Source organism: Orbicella faveolata, unplaced genomic scaffold (assembly GCF_042242905.1).
Source record: "Orbicella faveolata isolate gen_17 unplaced genomic scaffold, um_ofav_v1 contig_27, whole genome shotgun sequence".
In the NCBI taxonomy this organism is placed as follows: Eukaryota; Metazoa; Cnidaria; class Anthozoa; order Scleractinia; family Merulinidae; genus Orbicella; species Orbicella faveolata.
In genome coordinates, this window is record NW_028301555.1 from 819,808 (window position 1) to 837,288 (window position 17,481).

General features: G+C 40.6%; 1 pseudogene; it reads left to right on the top strand.

Annotated features, from left to right (window-relative positions):
* The first annotated feature begins 13,466 nt into the window (after positions 1-13,466).
* LOC149107045 (roquin-1-like) lies at positions 13,467-17,481 on the top strand (annotated as a pseudogene).

A 17,481-nucleotide genomic window follows, 5' to 3' on the forward strand; every position in this document is an offset into this window, starting at 1 on the left:
TGTGTTTTGAGTCTCTTAATTTACAGGGGACAGGAGCAGGACGAACAAGGGTGGGAGTCAAGAGATAGAGGTATGGAAAGTGGGAGAACAGGGTATGGGAAGTGGGAGGTTCTGACTCCACTGTCCCTTCCCCCACTTGATGCAGTACCTTGTCCCTAAGTAAAAGGTAAAGTCTGCATAGAGCCAAGTGACCCATCAGGCCAGGCTTATCTTGGTTTCTGTAGCATGAACCGACTAGGAGTATTTCTACTACCCCCTGGATAGGATGCTAGTTGATCACAGAGTTACTCCCAGGATTAAATTCACCCGTACCCATATGTACACCTTTGTGGAGAGAGGCACCGTGAGAGTAAAAGTGTCTTGCCCAAAAACACAACACAATGTCCTTGACCAGGGCTCAAACACGAACCGCTCGATCCATTGCTGAGCGCACTAACCACAAGGCCACCGCACCTCCCACCTTGTCCCTTAGGCCTAACCTTAACCCTAAACCTAAAAAAAAGGAGTCTGTAGATTTCACTCAACTTTACCTCTTTTATCACTTGTGTATTTGAGACAATTTCTAATTTCCTCGCTTTCTGCCATTCAGTTTACTGTACCAAAGCCTGATTTTAAGTGATTCGCAACTACTGACGGAACTTGTTTTTGCAACTTACAACTTCAGACTTTGCACAAAATTTCTCACTGGAGAAAAGCAATGTTGTAGAACTTAAGTGATGAACTAAATGTAATAAATATTAATTTGTAAGAAATGTATCTGTTCTTTAATACATGCTTTTGTGTCTAGTATCTGAGTTAGATGCAGCGAAGATATATTACCAATGGTTTGTAGAAGACAGTAAGCCAATTCGGAGACACAGTGGCATAAACAAACCCACTTGTTAGCCAATTTATCACAGGAAAAAAAATAAATACATATAATTACATATATATAATTTATTGCCATCAGGTACTATAATGTCTTGTAATAAAGTGGTTACAAGTTAAGTAAGAATCTTACAGAAGGGAGGATGATACAATATTATTACTAAGGGGATCATAATTAATTTCATATTGATTCAAAGCATGTGATATGTACATGTTGATTGCAATGTAAAAATTATTTTGTAGTGATTGAGCAAAGCTCATCTGAATTAAATTAAATGAAAGGAAAAACAATAACAGTCAAATATATATAATGTAGGCTTAAACAATCTTTAATGATACAGAAATATCTTGTGAATGAAATGAACAAATGTAACAAATGTTTTATTCTGACAGCAAACGACAGGTACAAAAAATTTACTTCACCCGTTCCAAAAGGCGCAGAAAGTCAGAAAGGTGATAGAAACGCCAAAACGCCAGTCTTTAAAGACAAATTCTTATCAAAGTTTCTTGGACGCGTTCCGAAATATAATCTCAATGAACAAGCGCCACACGTCGGCGCAAAGTGAGTGTGAATAAAACGGTCCCGACTTACATGTAGTACCTTAACCATTTCGCGCAAATTACACTTTAAATCCAACCAGTCTTCAAAATCCTTGCAAAACCTGCATACAGGACCAATCTTCTGCTTTGCTGGATACCCATCGTTGATTTTGACAATTCTGAGGCGAGGGCGGCTGAAGCAACGCGATCCACATTCTCGTCCCCAGTGCTACTCGTCTTAAAATGTCGTTGACGACATACGCCGTTTCTCCGACCACGTGACCAAAAGAAACGGAGGCTCTGGGGACGAGAATGCGCGATCCACGCTTCGTCCGCTCGAGCTGGCTCGAGTCAGCAAACTACACATTACTCCACACAAAATGACTCCCCTGTACCACTATTCTTTACGAACATTGCTTGAGTATTAAAAACCCATTTAAGGGCGTCAAGCTCACCAATAACGAGAAGTATCAAGGATATTTTCAACCTTAAAACGAAGCAAAACACCGATCTCAGAGAACTGATCGATCGCAGGACAACACAGCCCGATGGTGATGACCACTGACCAGTTACTGTGACGTCAAAAAACGTATTTCCGCGGTGTCACGTGAAATCAGTGCGGGAATAGTTTTTTCAAGTTGTCCCAAACTTCCACGAAAGTTGCTACAAACACGGAGAACATGTTTCCTATTTTGTTCATAAAATTGCTAGACGAAAAAAGAGAAAACTTGCTTACTTTGATCATCAAAACGTAAATTCTCTTTGCTCGCGCCATAATTACGTCAACAGTTCTATCCTTCCATACGGCTGGCACGCCTGAAATCGGAACTGAACAATCAGGATTCAGCAGGAGGGAAAAACTTTTCTGTTCTGACGTCAATGTAAGTAATCAGGAATAGTGTTGAAATCAGGCAACTTTTCTCACTGGAGATGGCATTAAATATTCACGAAAAGGGATTTACAATTCCCAAAACCATATGAAAAAGCCATATGAAAAATATGAAAAAAAAAGTGAAAAAAAAAAAGTGAAAAATATGAAACGTTTTGTGTCTCCAAGCTTCCAATTCAGCGCCAAAAATTGATCGCCAGCGTTCGGCATAGCAACTCGCTCGCAGTTCGTCGAGTGTCGCCAGGTAGGGTAATAGTTGTGTTATTTTGAACAAAATATGCTGTTCCTCGTCAAATTAAACCCGGAATTCTCAAGTGAACTATTAGAAGAGGCCAAAGCAACTTTAGCATTGCCTTTATTTTTGTTAGCTGCGAAGAAAAAGGCTATTATCTTGTCGATTCGGTAGGACAGCTAACTTTTGACTGCCGCTCGTACTGCGGGCGCAGCCGCCGTATGCAAGGATGTTTCTATCGAGGTAGCAAAAGAAAAACGATTTTAAGCCAATCAGGGCACGTATTTTCTATGGGCTATTTTCTAAATGAGTTTAACCAGGAGCCATAATCGGGGACGGAGACCGTAAGTCTTGGGATCCGCGCGCACCTATGATATGGGACAATTTTTCTATTTTTAGAACAAATTGCGCCATCCTGACGTCATATATCCGCGCGGATCTACGCACGTGTCGGGGCCTCTCGCGTGGATGTTCTCACGTTGCGTGATCAAATGGTGAGAATTGCGAGATTCTCTTGCAGATTTTTCACAGCGATGGCGGGGAATAAGGCAGGGAATAAGGCGGGGAATAAGGCAGGGAATATGAACCAGGTCTCTTATATGTAGTTTTATGCCCTGAGCTAACGGAAAAGGTGGGTTTTTCAGGGTCGAAAACAAGACTTCAATCTCGCGCTGGGAATGAATAATAAGATCTGCTCGCGCTAGTTGTAAGCTTACGCGTATATGCTTTTGCGTTTGTTTTGACTTAAGAATATAGCAAGAAAACTCTCTACTCTGGTATCGAGTTAATTTGTGAGTTTCTCAGACAATGCTTAATCATAACCAAAACCTGATTTTCATGGTTTCTTATTGTTTCTGCTTGTTTGGCGAGTTTGCCAAAGTCTTTGAAAGGGAAGTCTGACGCGTACAACTAGCTCTTTACATAGATAGTGCAGCTCGTGCACTTTCAAGTCCGAGTGGGTGTTTTCAATTGTCAAAAAATCTTGAGAAAGATTTGTTTCGTTATCTTTTGTGCTGAGATGCTGCAACAAATTTCACGAACGCAAAACGGCCACTATCATCATGTGTGTTTCTTCAACAGAGTGAAATTTTACATTGCGAAAATGAAAATAGACAAGGAGTTTTGATAACTCGATCAACAAAATCGAAATCGTTATTCTAAGTTGATTAAAGAAAGCGTCATCGTAACTTTGTTGATTATTTCTGCTTTATTCACATATTTTCAGCTTAGCTTTATGTTCTCAAACATTTATCAATCTTAAACACGTTTAAAAACTATGGAGTTATTGTTTGAGTTCGATGTACGTTTTCACATGAAAGTGCGGCGGAAGTACAATTTGTCATGTTTAGTGACTGTACAAAACACGCATCGGTGGGCGTTCTCATTCGTCGACAAAAGACAATTTACTAGATTTTTACACAAATAAAACTGAGCAGTATCTACGGACGTAAAGTTATTGGGCCTTGATGAAACATCAAGCGTTGCTTACAATTCAGGCGAAACTCAAACTAGCAATTGTTTTGTTTTACTTTTCGGTCGCGATAGACTGGCAAATTCCTCGCAAGCGTGTGGTAAGAGGAGCTAAGAAACTATGAAGTCCTGAAACTCTGCTATATCTAAATATATCCAGCTAGTGTTTTGTTGTGTCATGGAAAAGCTGTTAATCTTCAACATATGTGAAATTTACAGTGGAGTAATGTACAGCTCATGTAAAAGAAGCATCGGAACACAACTTGGTCAGCGATATATATAAGCTTAAAGCGGAACATACCTAAATTCGACACTGTCTTACTTCACTCCAACTGGAGCAGCTTACGACGAAAATATTTAAGCAAAATTCCAACAGACGTAAACGCGTTGAGTTGTGGGCCAAAAACATGAAAAAGTTCGGGAATTTCGGACGCCATTTCCCCCGCGCGACATCCGCAAAAATCCTCGCAGCATGTACGCGCGTGTGCCGCAGGCGATGGCGCAATTTGTTCTAAAAATAGAAAAATTGTCCCATATCATGGGGACAGCCCCAATACTAGAAATGGCGCGCGCTTACGGTCCCCGTCCCCGATTATGGCTCCTGGTTTAACACTGAATATAGTTTATCCATCGGTAGCTCTTTTAACTAACTTTTCTCATTTGTATTACAAAGTGATCGGGCCGAACCAACAAAATTGCCCAAAATTGCCTCTCATTCATGCTGGGCTACAATGTAACGCAAAATGCGAAAAGTTAACCGCGGTAAACGGCTATTGTGATACCCAGACTAATTCAAAACGTAGAACTCAAACTTTGTTAAGTAAAATTAAGCTTTAAACTGACTATAAGGGTGTTTAAGGTAACATTTTTCCTCATAGACGAAACACTTCCGAGGCTAATGTGTCCCGACGTCCCAAGTTTCATGTAATTCCGGTACGTTTAAACTTTATACTGGCATGGTCTCACAACATTCATTAATCATTATTTATATGCCGGGCAATCATAAAATATTACACCACAAGTAAATCTACATTGTACTGACTTCCTTTAAACATTTCTCCAGTTGTGGGGTGGACAATCACAGAAAATACCACGGTGTTATTCAAACCCCAAGTTACAAAATAGTTTCCTTTAGGGGCGTAGCCAAGAGTTGGGGGGGGGGGGGGGAGGTCCTGGGGTGCCCGTGACCCCCTGTTGTAAGCCTTTTTTAAGCAAACAATTTACAGCAGGTGGCGAAAACGACATGACAATCTAGTTAGTGCCCTCACTTTGACACAGTGTGACGCCCCCTATCCCCGTTTGAAAAATCCTGGCTACGCCCGTGCACTTAATCATTTATCTTACAATTTCTCAAAGCAAGCAGAACAGTGCTCTGATGTACACAATATTAAAAGTAGCTCCCCTTCGTTCCCCGACCACGTGACCAAAACAATAAGCTGTTTTTACTCTGTGAAATTCTAACGCAGTTGAATTCCGAAATCTCTACAAAAGTTTAATATCATGTTTTAAAAAATCTATCTGCTACGAACCTACTCCTGCACGTTTTCAAAGGAAAATATAACTGTATATAAACGGTCTCAAAGTGAAAAGCCAAACTATTCACATGTTAACACGTTCCGACGAAAAATTGCTTGCCTAATACCCAAGCTTTGAGATGAAGTAGGTCTTGCAGGTTTCCTTAAAATTCAAAGCAGTTTTGTAAATCATGACATAATAATATCATGATCACATCACTACTGAGAAGGAACACTAGTCTCCGCAAAAAGTTACCCTTAAAAACGATCCGATCTTTGTTCTTTTTTTGTTTTGTTTTTAAAACACCAAAGCATTGAAGTAAAGTTAGTCTAATAAAGGTTTCCTTCAAATTGAAAGCCGTCTTGTGTATCATGACACATAATATGGTGACATGACTGTGTAAAAGGAAAACTAATCTATAAAAAACGTTACTTGTTAGGGTAACGACGTAACGGGTAACGCGTGACAGGAGTATCTGTTTTATTATTATTTGGATAGCTAGAGTAACACCGCCGTTGGCCCAAATAGCGCTCTGGTTTGACTAAACAGCGTTTCGGTAAGCCTAAAAAGTGCTACTAATTATAAATAACAAAGACTCGACCTTAGCTCTCAGTATTACTCCGTTACCCATTATGTGTTTTACTAAGAACACAAGAATTCTACTCTATCCGATAGTTCATATGTCAAGGCAGATAAAAATACTGCTGACTCTGTCTGTCATTTATTTGTGTATTTTCCATTCCCAGGAGAGAAAGGAAAACAGTCACGTGTCAACCTGGTACCTCCATGAGAAAATAACGTCGGCTGCAGATCTTGTTGAGGATGGCATTTCTGGGAAGAAAAAAGGAATGTACATTAAAAGCCTGTTTCAACAAGACTTATTGAAAGGGTGTGGTTGTATCAGTGTTAACATTAGATTAATATATGCCAAGTTTTAGGTGGCCTACTGTTGTTCAGGGGGACTGAACAAACTTTAATTTGGGTCTTTAAAGTGATCGCTTTAATAGTTTGGTTATATAATTTTATGGAAATCGGTTTAACTGGGAAAAATAGTATAAGAGTTTAAATTGACACTGATTTTGGGATAAAATCGCAGTCAGTCAGCCATGTTACTGATATCTACGTATTTTTTGTTAAATTTCTCGAATCAGTTTACATTGCCTTACATGTATATACCCTAACCAAGTTTTAGCAGAAACAGCGTGGCGGAAGTTATAAATTATAAGTCCATCTAAATTCAGCCCTATTGCACCCTCGAACTTCTGCGAGAGGGTTGACCTCTCAATATTTCCTTATTATTGAAATCAGTGTGCGAAGCTGATTGGTGATCTTGTGAACGATCAAATAGTCCAGTCGTTGAGCTCTTCCTTTCCCGCTCTGTATAGAGGTTGAACCCAGGCAGGAGAAGAGAAAGTGCAGGATTGTAAGTAGTTTGTAACAATTTAGCTTTGAAATTATGGCACGCCCATGTTCTGAGCCTTCGTAACCACACGAACAAGAACCTTTTCAATGAAGTTCTTCACCTCCGCTTGCAAAATCTTAACCGCCGCCCCAGAGATCGCCCTCGAGTTGGTCGTGTGCACAAAAACAAACCTACGGCTTCAAATGTACGCGGACATACGAAGCCCATTGTCCTTACCGAGCAGGCCGACGCGGAGACCCACAGTTCCAATAAAGAAAGGCAGTCGGGTTTCGACTCAGCAGTCGAAGAAATACTCGAGGACTTCGTTTCACAAGTCCTCCAGCATGTGGTGTTTTCGCCAGCTCAGATGTCGGCCATTCAGGAGACCGTTTCGACCTCCGTTAACGAAGCTTTGTGGGTCTTTGACAAAAAGGAGGCTTAAAGTTGTTTTACGGACGATCTTCGCGCTCCCAATCCTAGCACCCTGATTACAGCGACCCCTCTGGGTTTGCATCGTCCTCTGGGAAAAAGCCTTGAAGACTCCGCGCCGGTACCATCGGCGGAGGATTGCCTCAACCAGAAAACCTCGCCGCCAAGCCCTTGTCTGCTTTGACTCGGCCAGTACAACAAACCCTCCGGACATTTGTTTGCATGGCTCATTTCTATCAAATCCTGGCTAGAATGCTAGAAACCTCATGAAAGTCTGCTTGGAACTTGAAAAATGATCGTAAAACGCTAAAATACTAGCGTTTCCTTTCATCTGTTTAAATCCCCTTCGATAAACTATAGTTTATTTCGCTGTGAAAAAGACGAAGTGTTCGTAAATCTACGAGCGCGGACTGTATTGGTAAAACTGCATACTTACTTTGAAAGCGTTGGCGTTGACGTGAAAGCCCAACAGTTTGCGATGTACTTCTCGCCCCAAGGGTGATTGTTCAGTTTATTATCAGCTTTTTAATTTATTACCGACATCTCCAACTGATCTTTGGGTCCAAAAAGTTCGCAGCCTAGATCGGAATTTCCGCAAACAAAAGAAAAGGAATGTGCCCTTGATTTCAGCAGAGGTTTGTGGCGGGGGGGGAGGAGGTTGACGAGATTGCGCGACGAGCCCAAAGAAGGTCTGCGTAGGAGCGTAGGAGCATAGGAGTGTCGCTGCGGCTCAGGCAACCACGCCCAGTTAAACTGCCTTGGTCCCAAGCAGTGTGGAAGCAGCAACAGGCCAGTCAACAGCATGCATATTGCAGCAAGAAATAAGGTGGAGTAGCGCCATCTGAAGTGCAACCCTACAGTATCCACCCAACTTAATGCGGATAAATTAGTGCTTGTATTAGTTAATCACCCTAGTAGCTCTTTTGTTACCGAGTTAATCAATACCCTGTGGTATGGTAGTCGCATTGGTTACCTCAGCCCCATCAAAACACGGGTGTCGTGTAACTTCAGTGGCGGATCTAGGGGAGGGGCCCTGGCGCCTGCCCCCCCCCCTTATTTTGGGTAGAAAAGAAGAAATGACAGAAGGAAAAGAAGCCGGCAGCGCAAGTAAAACACAACCGCCCCCACCCCCCCCCCCCCACCCTTAGCTCAAGGTCTGGATCCGCCACTGAACTTAATATCAGCCGCCCAACATCTCGACGTCGTTTCTGAGAGCCTAAATAAGGAAGTGCATTTGGGGAGAATTGTGGGTTCCATTCCTCCCTCCCCTCTACCTAACTTGGTGTGTCACCCCATGGGTGTAGTCCCTAAAAAGCACTCTGTATAATTTCCCCGAGGATTCCGCAAGAAGCGCGGGACGCCCGCATGAGAGCCTTATTTAACCCACTGACACCCGGAGATTTTCGAAAAAAAAAACACATTTTGGACACTTTTAGCCTAGATATGAGCTAAATTAGCTCTAATCTACTCAAAAAGGCATTTGCAACAAAACAGCATGCCTTTCTTTCCATGACCATCGCGTTCTGACATTTTTGCTCGGGCATGAGCAGAAATCAAAATTTCGAGTTTTTGGACGAGAAAGTGACCTACGTCTATTTTGCCTTTCATTTTTCTCCTTTTCCTGTCTTTTTGCTACAGTTTTCGACCTACTACTGGGCTTGCTACCAATTCAAGAATTCCGGGAAAGCACCATCGAGACGGGAAATCCTTACAACAGAGTAGCCAAGTGTAGTAGAGGAAAATTTTGCTCCGAGTTTTTCACTCAAATTTCTAAGCATTTTCGTGCATATTTCACGCTCAATTGATCCAGTCACTCTGATCTGGGTATCATTGGAAAGATCTTTTCCTCCTGCAGAACTTGAGTATAGATGATGCGAATTTTAGTCCAAGGAGATGACGCCAGAAGTGGAACAAAGGCCAACGTTCGTCACGGGCGGTTACGGGCAGCACGGGTGACAATGGGTTATGGGTCACAGCATTCGCATAGGAGCAGCGGCGGCTGCCACAGCTGCGGGCCTACCAGTCTGATTAAGTTAAGTGTTAGGTCGCTGGTCGTCAGCTTGTTACCAGATTTATATACGCACTCCAGAATCAGTGGTACTTTCTGTCGCTCCGAAAATGGCTGGCGGCTCGGGCAATTTTCTTTAGTTGCGGCCTTGCTTTGGGGGGGGGGGGGTGGGGGTGGAAGCGTGCCTTGCATGCATCTGTGACATTTACTTCTGCGTAGTGACTTCCCCCAAGTTTTGGCATAGCTTGCGTCTTGCCATCTTATACCCTGCCCTTTATCTTGTCCGATCCAGCCCGTGCTGTGCTGGGGAGATAAGAAAGGCTCTGCCAATAGTCTTGTTCTGTTCCCATATTAGTGGGGAATAAGTAAGGCTTTAATTTTGTGTGCCTATCATAAAGTCGCTTCAAACCTGCCACTGGGCTGTGTCCCCTAAGACTAATATAAGCCATATAGTTGCTTTCGTATTTTCTTGTCGTTACCTTTTACCTCATGGTTGCGTTACATCCTACACTTACTTGATTAAGCGAAATAGTGACATTATTCTATATGCAAAAGGTTTCATATAACAAACGGTAAACGCCATAGCGTGCTTTATTGAGTTATGGATGCACGCGGGAGGTTCTTAAGCACGAGAGAAGCGTAAGAGTCGCACGAGGCGATAGCCGAGTACGACTCTAGCTTCTTGAGTGCTTAGCAAACCTCCCAAGTGCATCCATAACTCAATAGTGCACGCCATGGCGTTTACCATTTGTTTTATAACATAACATTGAGACATTGGAACAACAGAAGTCCTTTTATTGAGCTATATCACAAAAAAATGTTCGTGTAGTCTTACATGACAAGAGAAAACAAGCGCGCGAAAATTCATCCATGATAACCGACTGCACACCAGTAACTCGATAAAGTTTCATCTTCAGACAACTGTGAAGACAGTTTCGCATTTCTGGCAGAAGGACGTCGGTCATTACTTTGGAAACAATGTCTGTCAAAAGATTTGCTTTGTAAACATTAGCACACACGTCAGCAGCGTACACCCATGGGCAAATAGTAGACGCTGAATTAACCAATCAGAGCGCGCGCTTTGCTTTAGTTATGTTATAACTACATATATATGATGATAAAGAACCTGGAGTGAGGTCTCTCATATTCCTCCAACCTGTCAGGCCCTTGAAAAGTTACGCGAGTGCTAGTCCAGATCATTGTGGGATTATATGAATGTGAAAGGAGCATGTTAGAGACGGATCCGGGGGAGGGATTTAGGGGGTTGACACCCCCTCCCCGAGTAGCATTTAAGTTGTTATTTGTTCCACTTATACCCTCTATAAGAAGGGACTATGAATTACATGATGTGGTCTTTATACCACCCAGCATTGACCCCCTGCATATAAAAACATTCCACCCCTAGAAACCTGCTCAAGCATCTTAAGGCATAGCTTGTCCCTTGGTTAAGACACCCTGCTAAGTTTAAGACTTTTTCCTGTGAAAACAACATTCATGTTTTTTGCCCTGAGGCCAGATCAAAATGAACATTAATAGGAATTCAGTGTCCTTAAATCGCGTAATAAGACATTGTTAAGGTGGTCACATGTCTGATGATGTCATAATCTTGGCAATAGGAAGTTCTCAAATGGGGAGGAGAATGGTTAATAAGCAACATATCAGATATCAATAATTCTTTCAAGAAACGTGTGATCTCTGTATGGAATGGTGAGAATTTTTATTCTCACAAAAAGGACATTTTCATATTTCTTTTTTCTCTTTAGAGACAAAATATGTCACAATTGACTTGTTTTACTTAGTTAGAGTAGTTTTCAATTAAGTGCTGTAAAACCAAAACCGAACCAACCACTCACTGATTAGACTACTCAGCCAATCTCAAACCGATTAGTAAAACCAAAACCAAAACCAAAGTAATTGCCTGATTGCTTTCGACACTCAATTGAAAACCACTCTATCTCTTAAACAATAAACCACTGTCAACCACTCCAGCGGGAATCATGTAAGGGACAACAGAACAATTACCGCACGCCATCATCCTCTTTAAAGATAAAACTTGCCTGCCTCAATTTCGTTAAATTTAGAAAAAAAAAAGTCCTAAACACTTTCATCAGTCAAATATCTCCAAACCCGCCATCTTGTCCAAATTCAGCAATTTGTTGTCTCCAAATCCCTCCTTTTCAGCGGACCTGGAGTTTCATCTCAGTTAAAACCCTTTTATACAATACTAACCTTCAATGTTATAGTAGTATTCACAGTGGACCAGGTTTCCATAAATTCTCTTCCAGAAATGGTAGCGATCCGGCCCGGTGGCAATCACGCTGCGGAGATGCTTACCAAAACCCACTGCGTAATTTTTTGTATTTTGCAGAACTTCCTCGTACCCAGACTTCTTTGTAGAACTTCCTCATACCCAGACAACTTTGCAGTACTTCCTCGTAACCAGAATTCTTTGCCGAACTTCCTCGTATCCAGACTTCTCTCTCTCTCGTCACCATAGACCAGCTATCAGTATAAACCAAGGCTTATTCTGAGGTAAATATTTCAGTTATATATATTGTTGCTTTAGAGTACGACACACGATGCCTAAGAATGATTTGTTATAAGCCACATGTCAAATTGTTTATAAAGATGACTTTGAGATGGAATTTTTCGTTCAGTCGTCCAGCTAATGGCGCAATTTGTGCTTTCTAATTAATATTAGCTTTTCGTCTAGCGCGCTTGATTTTCACAGGCTAAACTAACCGTTTAGATGTGGTATAACCATAGTATAACTGGTTTTTTTTTTAGAATTTCTTATTTGTCGGGATGTTAAGTTTACTAGGAGAATATATAATTGGTCTCAGACTTACAAACTGTTCAGGAATTTTAATGAAAGATGTAAGGCCAAATGCTTAGTTTCTCTTTAGTTAAACAATATTGATTTAAGCTTTACCCTTTCACGCTAAAGCATGAATCAATTGTTGTAAAGTAAACAATTTCACTGACGTCCTATCGTAGGCGAGTTCTAACCCTTTTTCTGTTACAGAAGACATTTATTATCAGGAGATGGACTACACATAACACGTATCGAAAGTTTGACTGCATTTACAATTTAATGATACAATTTATCTTATGGACGGTGCCTACTTTTGTTAGTGCGCATACTTTCTGCACATCGCGCAAGGCATGGTTTAAGCGCTATGCGCGCGCTGGGTTGGCATTGACGCAATCAACTACGCTACCAAGTACACGACTAAAAGAAAGCAAAATTTTCCTACTGTGACCAAATCAAGTTTAATGAACCTGTACTTAAAGCAGGAGAGAATACCAAAATAGCAGCATATCGCTGACCACTAACTGTTAACGTCATCCAGCTGAAAAACTAGCTGTTTCCTGTGGAAAATTATACTGAAATGCGACTGTAAACATGTACCTGCAGATGGCGTAGGGCGCGCACAAAACAAGTGCAAACTACACAAATGTTGTACTTACCGGGGAGGTTACGAGAAAAAATGTAACGGGCACCGTAAAAGTTTAAAAAAGATCAATAACTTTAACAAACGCTTGGTTACCGCCACACTTTATGTTATGAAATGGAAGTGGCAAGCCTATTCAACACCTGATTAGTTTCTGGTTGTGAGCAAAAGGTATTTAGACTATATTTCAGCTGAACCAGAGGAAGGCTGTCAGAGACGCTAAAAGGGCTGTTGCAACAATTTTGTTATTAAAAACATACGAAAAATGGTTTTTATGCTACCATTTACCATGCAGTTTTAAGATCTTTATAAATGTGTGTGCTTTTCTGTTAGTAAAGGCAAATTCGAAGGAAATCTGTGAAAAATATCCTTTCCTAAATTTTTCAGAAAATGCTGATGTCAGCATTTTTTTGAGATTCAAGGCTAATTATCTCGAAAAAATGCGTGGCTACCCCAACATTTCTTTGTGGAATCTCCAATAGCCTTTGCAAAGGTCTGCTTTTCCCACTTGGTCCTTACCTGGCACAAAAACCTTTGTATTTAGTATGCACCGTCCTTAAAGAGTGTTCTATTTATTTTTATTATCTCAGGAGACTTGTAGTAATTACATACATATCCAGCGACAAATATCACCTGCAAAATAGCTGAATCTATCAGTCATGCCCATTCAAACTTCACAGTGGACAGAATTTCTCCTGTGTCCTAAATGTAACTACCAATTTGACGACTGCAATCGGCAACCAGTCACCTTGGGATGTGGACACACGCTTTGCATTTCCTGTTTCTCAAAGCTGTCTAAAACACAATGTCCATTTGATCACGTTCATACTGATACGGACATCTCCAAGCTTCCATTTAACTATGCTTTGCTTCAGCTAGTTGGAGTGGAAATACCAGAAGACGAACTTCCCCCCACAGAAAGTGTACAACAAAATGCTGCTCAATACACTGGTGCTGCAAATGAGACAGCTAGTGGAACAAGTAATGGTTGCAATCGGGGCTCTTTGAACAATCTCCTGTCAAGACCAATTCAGCGAAAGCTTGTGTCTCTAGTTAACTGTCAGCTTGCTGTCGCTGATGGCCGAGTGAGGGCCATTTGTGCTGCAAGAAGCCTTGGGGAAAGGACTGTAACAGAGCTTGTGCTATTGCATCAAAACAAGTCAAAGTTGCCTTCCCACCTCTGGGCTGCTATGCGGGATCGTGGTTGTCAGTTTCTGGGACCAGCAATGCAAGGAGAAGCTTTAAAACTAATTTTGTTGGCTCTTGAGGGTGGAGAGGCTTTGTCAAGGAAAGTTTTAGTTCTGTTTGTGGCCCAGAAGCTGAAATCGCGATTTCCACAAGCTTCCAAAGCAAGCATTGGTCATGTAGTCCAGTAATGCTGTACAGGGCATCATGCTTTAAGGTATTCATAATCGTAATGAACCAGGATTGGCACTATGTTAAATTAACTCCTCTCTGAAATTTGTAAAATCTCCTACCACTTCCCTGGAAAATTCCTCAAAATGGTCTATTTCCCGTCTACTCCTGGAAGCTCCTGGAGTGTACAAAGGCATTTTTTTTTTTTAACATTTATAACACAAAAAGTCTGAGTTCTGGGTCCTGGAATTATTTTTAATTTGGAAAACCTGGAATTCAAACATCATTAAGTTAGAAGTCCAAACCCTGTTGTACTCCATCACTGAATTAAGTTGAACTCTGCTATTTTGAATGCTTAGGAGAAAATAGTAAAGATGTAGTTACATTGTATGTACTTACTGGAGCTCAGGAATGGATGGAAAATATGATTTGTCCAGAGGTTATGGTTAGAGACCGAGTGCAGAGAGCTCAAGGTCTGTGCTTAATGACCAAGAGCCAGATATTTTTGAGTAACATCAAATTACAGGAGAAAAGAGACTGACAGCCGATATTCTCCCAGTATGGTCCTAAACAAGCTTGGTTAATAACTAATTAAGAGGTTTATTTCATGACTGAAAATTTTAGAAAATCTTTACCGAAGAGTAAATATTGCTGGATCATTCATTTATGTACAGGACAGTGCTGGTTCTGTATTTAGAGAATATTGGACCAGCAATGCAGCAATGAAGCAATCTGTTTGGTTGATTTTAGCAGTTATTTACTCAAAGAGTGTACTCACATCTACCATTTCATGTACATGAGGGCCAGCTGTCAGCCCTTGGTTGCTAAAGTTAAAAAAATGTTTACCATGACATTAATTTAAAATGTTAATGTTAATGCCTCTTACTGTAAACGTTTTGTTAGTTAAACCTGCGTGAGCTACATTTTGTAATATAAGAATGTATTATTATCGATGTTAATGCTAAGATTTTTCTCGGGTTGAGAGAAAAGACAATGAATCAACTCTGTTTCAGCTAGACGAGCAGGTATAGTATAAGAGTGTTTTTACTTCATTGTGAGATTAAGCCAATCTCAGGCCTCGATAAAATACCCAAAAGGGCAGGGGCTCAGTTATATATGGGGTTGAGACGGCATTGAGATTCAAGCCCTTGCGCTTTATCACCCTTTGATGAATCAGCCATTATATTAACTTCTTTTGAACAGCCAAATGGTAGTCTACCATATTGTACTTTGTAGTTCAAATTTGACATGAAATTTGAACCATTTTGAATAGATTCAACTTGAAATGGTACCCTTTTGTGCCAAGACTCACTGCATAGTCCATTGTGGGTAGTAACCATCCCGAGATCAGAGATAATCAAAGCACTCATTACCATTATTCACTGGTTTGGTTTAATGGTTCATGATTTACAAGCCTTTCCCCCTTAAGAGATACCAAGATCCTGTTTTGTGGGTGTGGCTTGAAATGCTTTTCACCCCTAAGAGGTACCAATTATAATGCAACAGATTGCCTCCTTTTTTTGGCTCAATACCCTAAAGGGTACTGTAAAAGTTCCTGCAGTGGACCTTTTGAGACTGAACACCCTTAGAGGTACCAAACCGCATTTTCAACCCCTAAAAGTGCAATAAGCATCCATATTCTTTTTATATGAGAGAGCCTTCTCCCCCGCCCCCTCCCCCCCCCCCCCCCAACTGGGCCTTTCTGGTGTTCTCCTGTCATCCCATGTGGGTTAAACTCCGAGAAAGTGCAATCTATTAATTAAATAGTACAGCAAAACCAACCAACAGCCCAGCAGGTAAATACACTGTTGGCTACACATTGACCATGATCTAATGATTGATGCCCTTTTCCAGAAGCTGGTCAATCTTTGAAAATGGCTTTTACTTTGCATTTGTGTGATACTTATAAAATAAGGACTTTTTTGTCAGTGGGTTAAATTAAATGGTAAAACAATAGACAGCTCACTCATGATTTCTTAATTGACTTTGACAGTTGGTTCGGAACTTTGATTGCCCACTAAGAAACCTCCAGCTCATTGTCCAATTATTACTTTTCAAATGAATTAAGAAAAATAGTAGCAATTAATAATTTATGTAAAGCCTAATGTCCTCTTTTAAAAATTTATGTTTATTTTGTATCAGTGTCGTACATGTAATGATTTGCGGAAGAGGCATGATGCACAGATAGTAAAAATTGCTACAGAAGCAGGTCTGCACATTTCCCCAGACCAGTGGTCCTCACTGCTGTATATGGTGACCAACATCACAGGTCTCACATGCAGTCAATTATTGACAAGGCTTGTGAACTATCAACAGTTTTGTTGAGAGAATTGTAAATTGCAAACTGGATTTTTTTCTGTTGATTTAAGTATCAGCAAGTTTGAGTAACTATTACTATATAGATTCTAAAATTAAATTTCCTAGTAAACACAGTCAAAATGTACAAACAACTAGTAAATTCTGTTTCTTTGGGGTAATTAAGAACTTTTCCGAGAAGTAAGCAGTTTTCTTGGAGTGGAGCTCAATAAAAACTGTGAGCTGTAAGGAGCAGATATGTCCAAGGACAAATATCTGAGTATATTTTTAAATTCAAATGGAGGCTATCACTATCGGATGAGAACCTGTGAAAAAGCTGTGAAAAACCTATGAATTATACTGTGAAAAAACCTGTGAAATACTAATTTTCATGTGTTTTTTCAAAGGTTTTTCACAGGTTTTTCACAGGGCGTGAAATTTTGAAAACCTGTGAACAGGGCACTTTTCACAAGGTCAAAACCTGTGACAAAACCTGTGAACAAACCTGTGAAATAAAACCTGTGAAATAAACCTGTGAAAAAACCTGTGAAAAAGAACATGATCTTGTTCTGGAGCTTTTTCACAGGTTTTTTCACAGGGTCTAAAATCTCAAAACCTGTGAACAGGCACTTTTCACATGGTCACAACCTGTGAAAAAACCCGTGAAAAAAAACTGTGTAATAGAACTGTGAAAAAACCGGTGAAAGATAATTTTGGTTTTGAGCTTGTTCATTGCCACATGTACACTTGCACTGTAGTGTCTAAAATTTCAAAACTGTGATTATAATAATCTGTGGGACATTTTCCAAAGTGTTAAAGCCTGTGAAATAGAATTTTGTTTTGCAGCTTTTTCACAGGGACTGAGGAATACATTTCACATGTTAAAAATGCAAATTAACCAACAGTTTATTCGCATTTGCTGCAGAAGCATAATTTGATTATATGTTAATTTTATACCTATTTTGCAGTGCTATTCCAATAAGAGAGAGACTGTATGCTGCTGTTGAATTCGAGTACAATTAG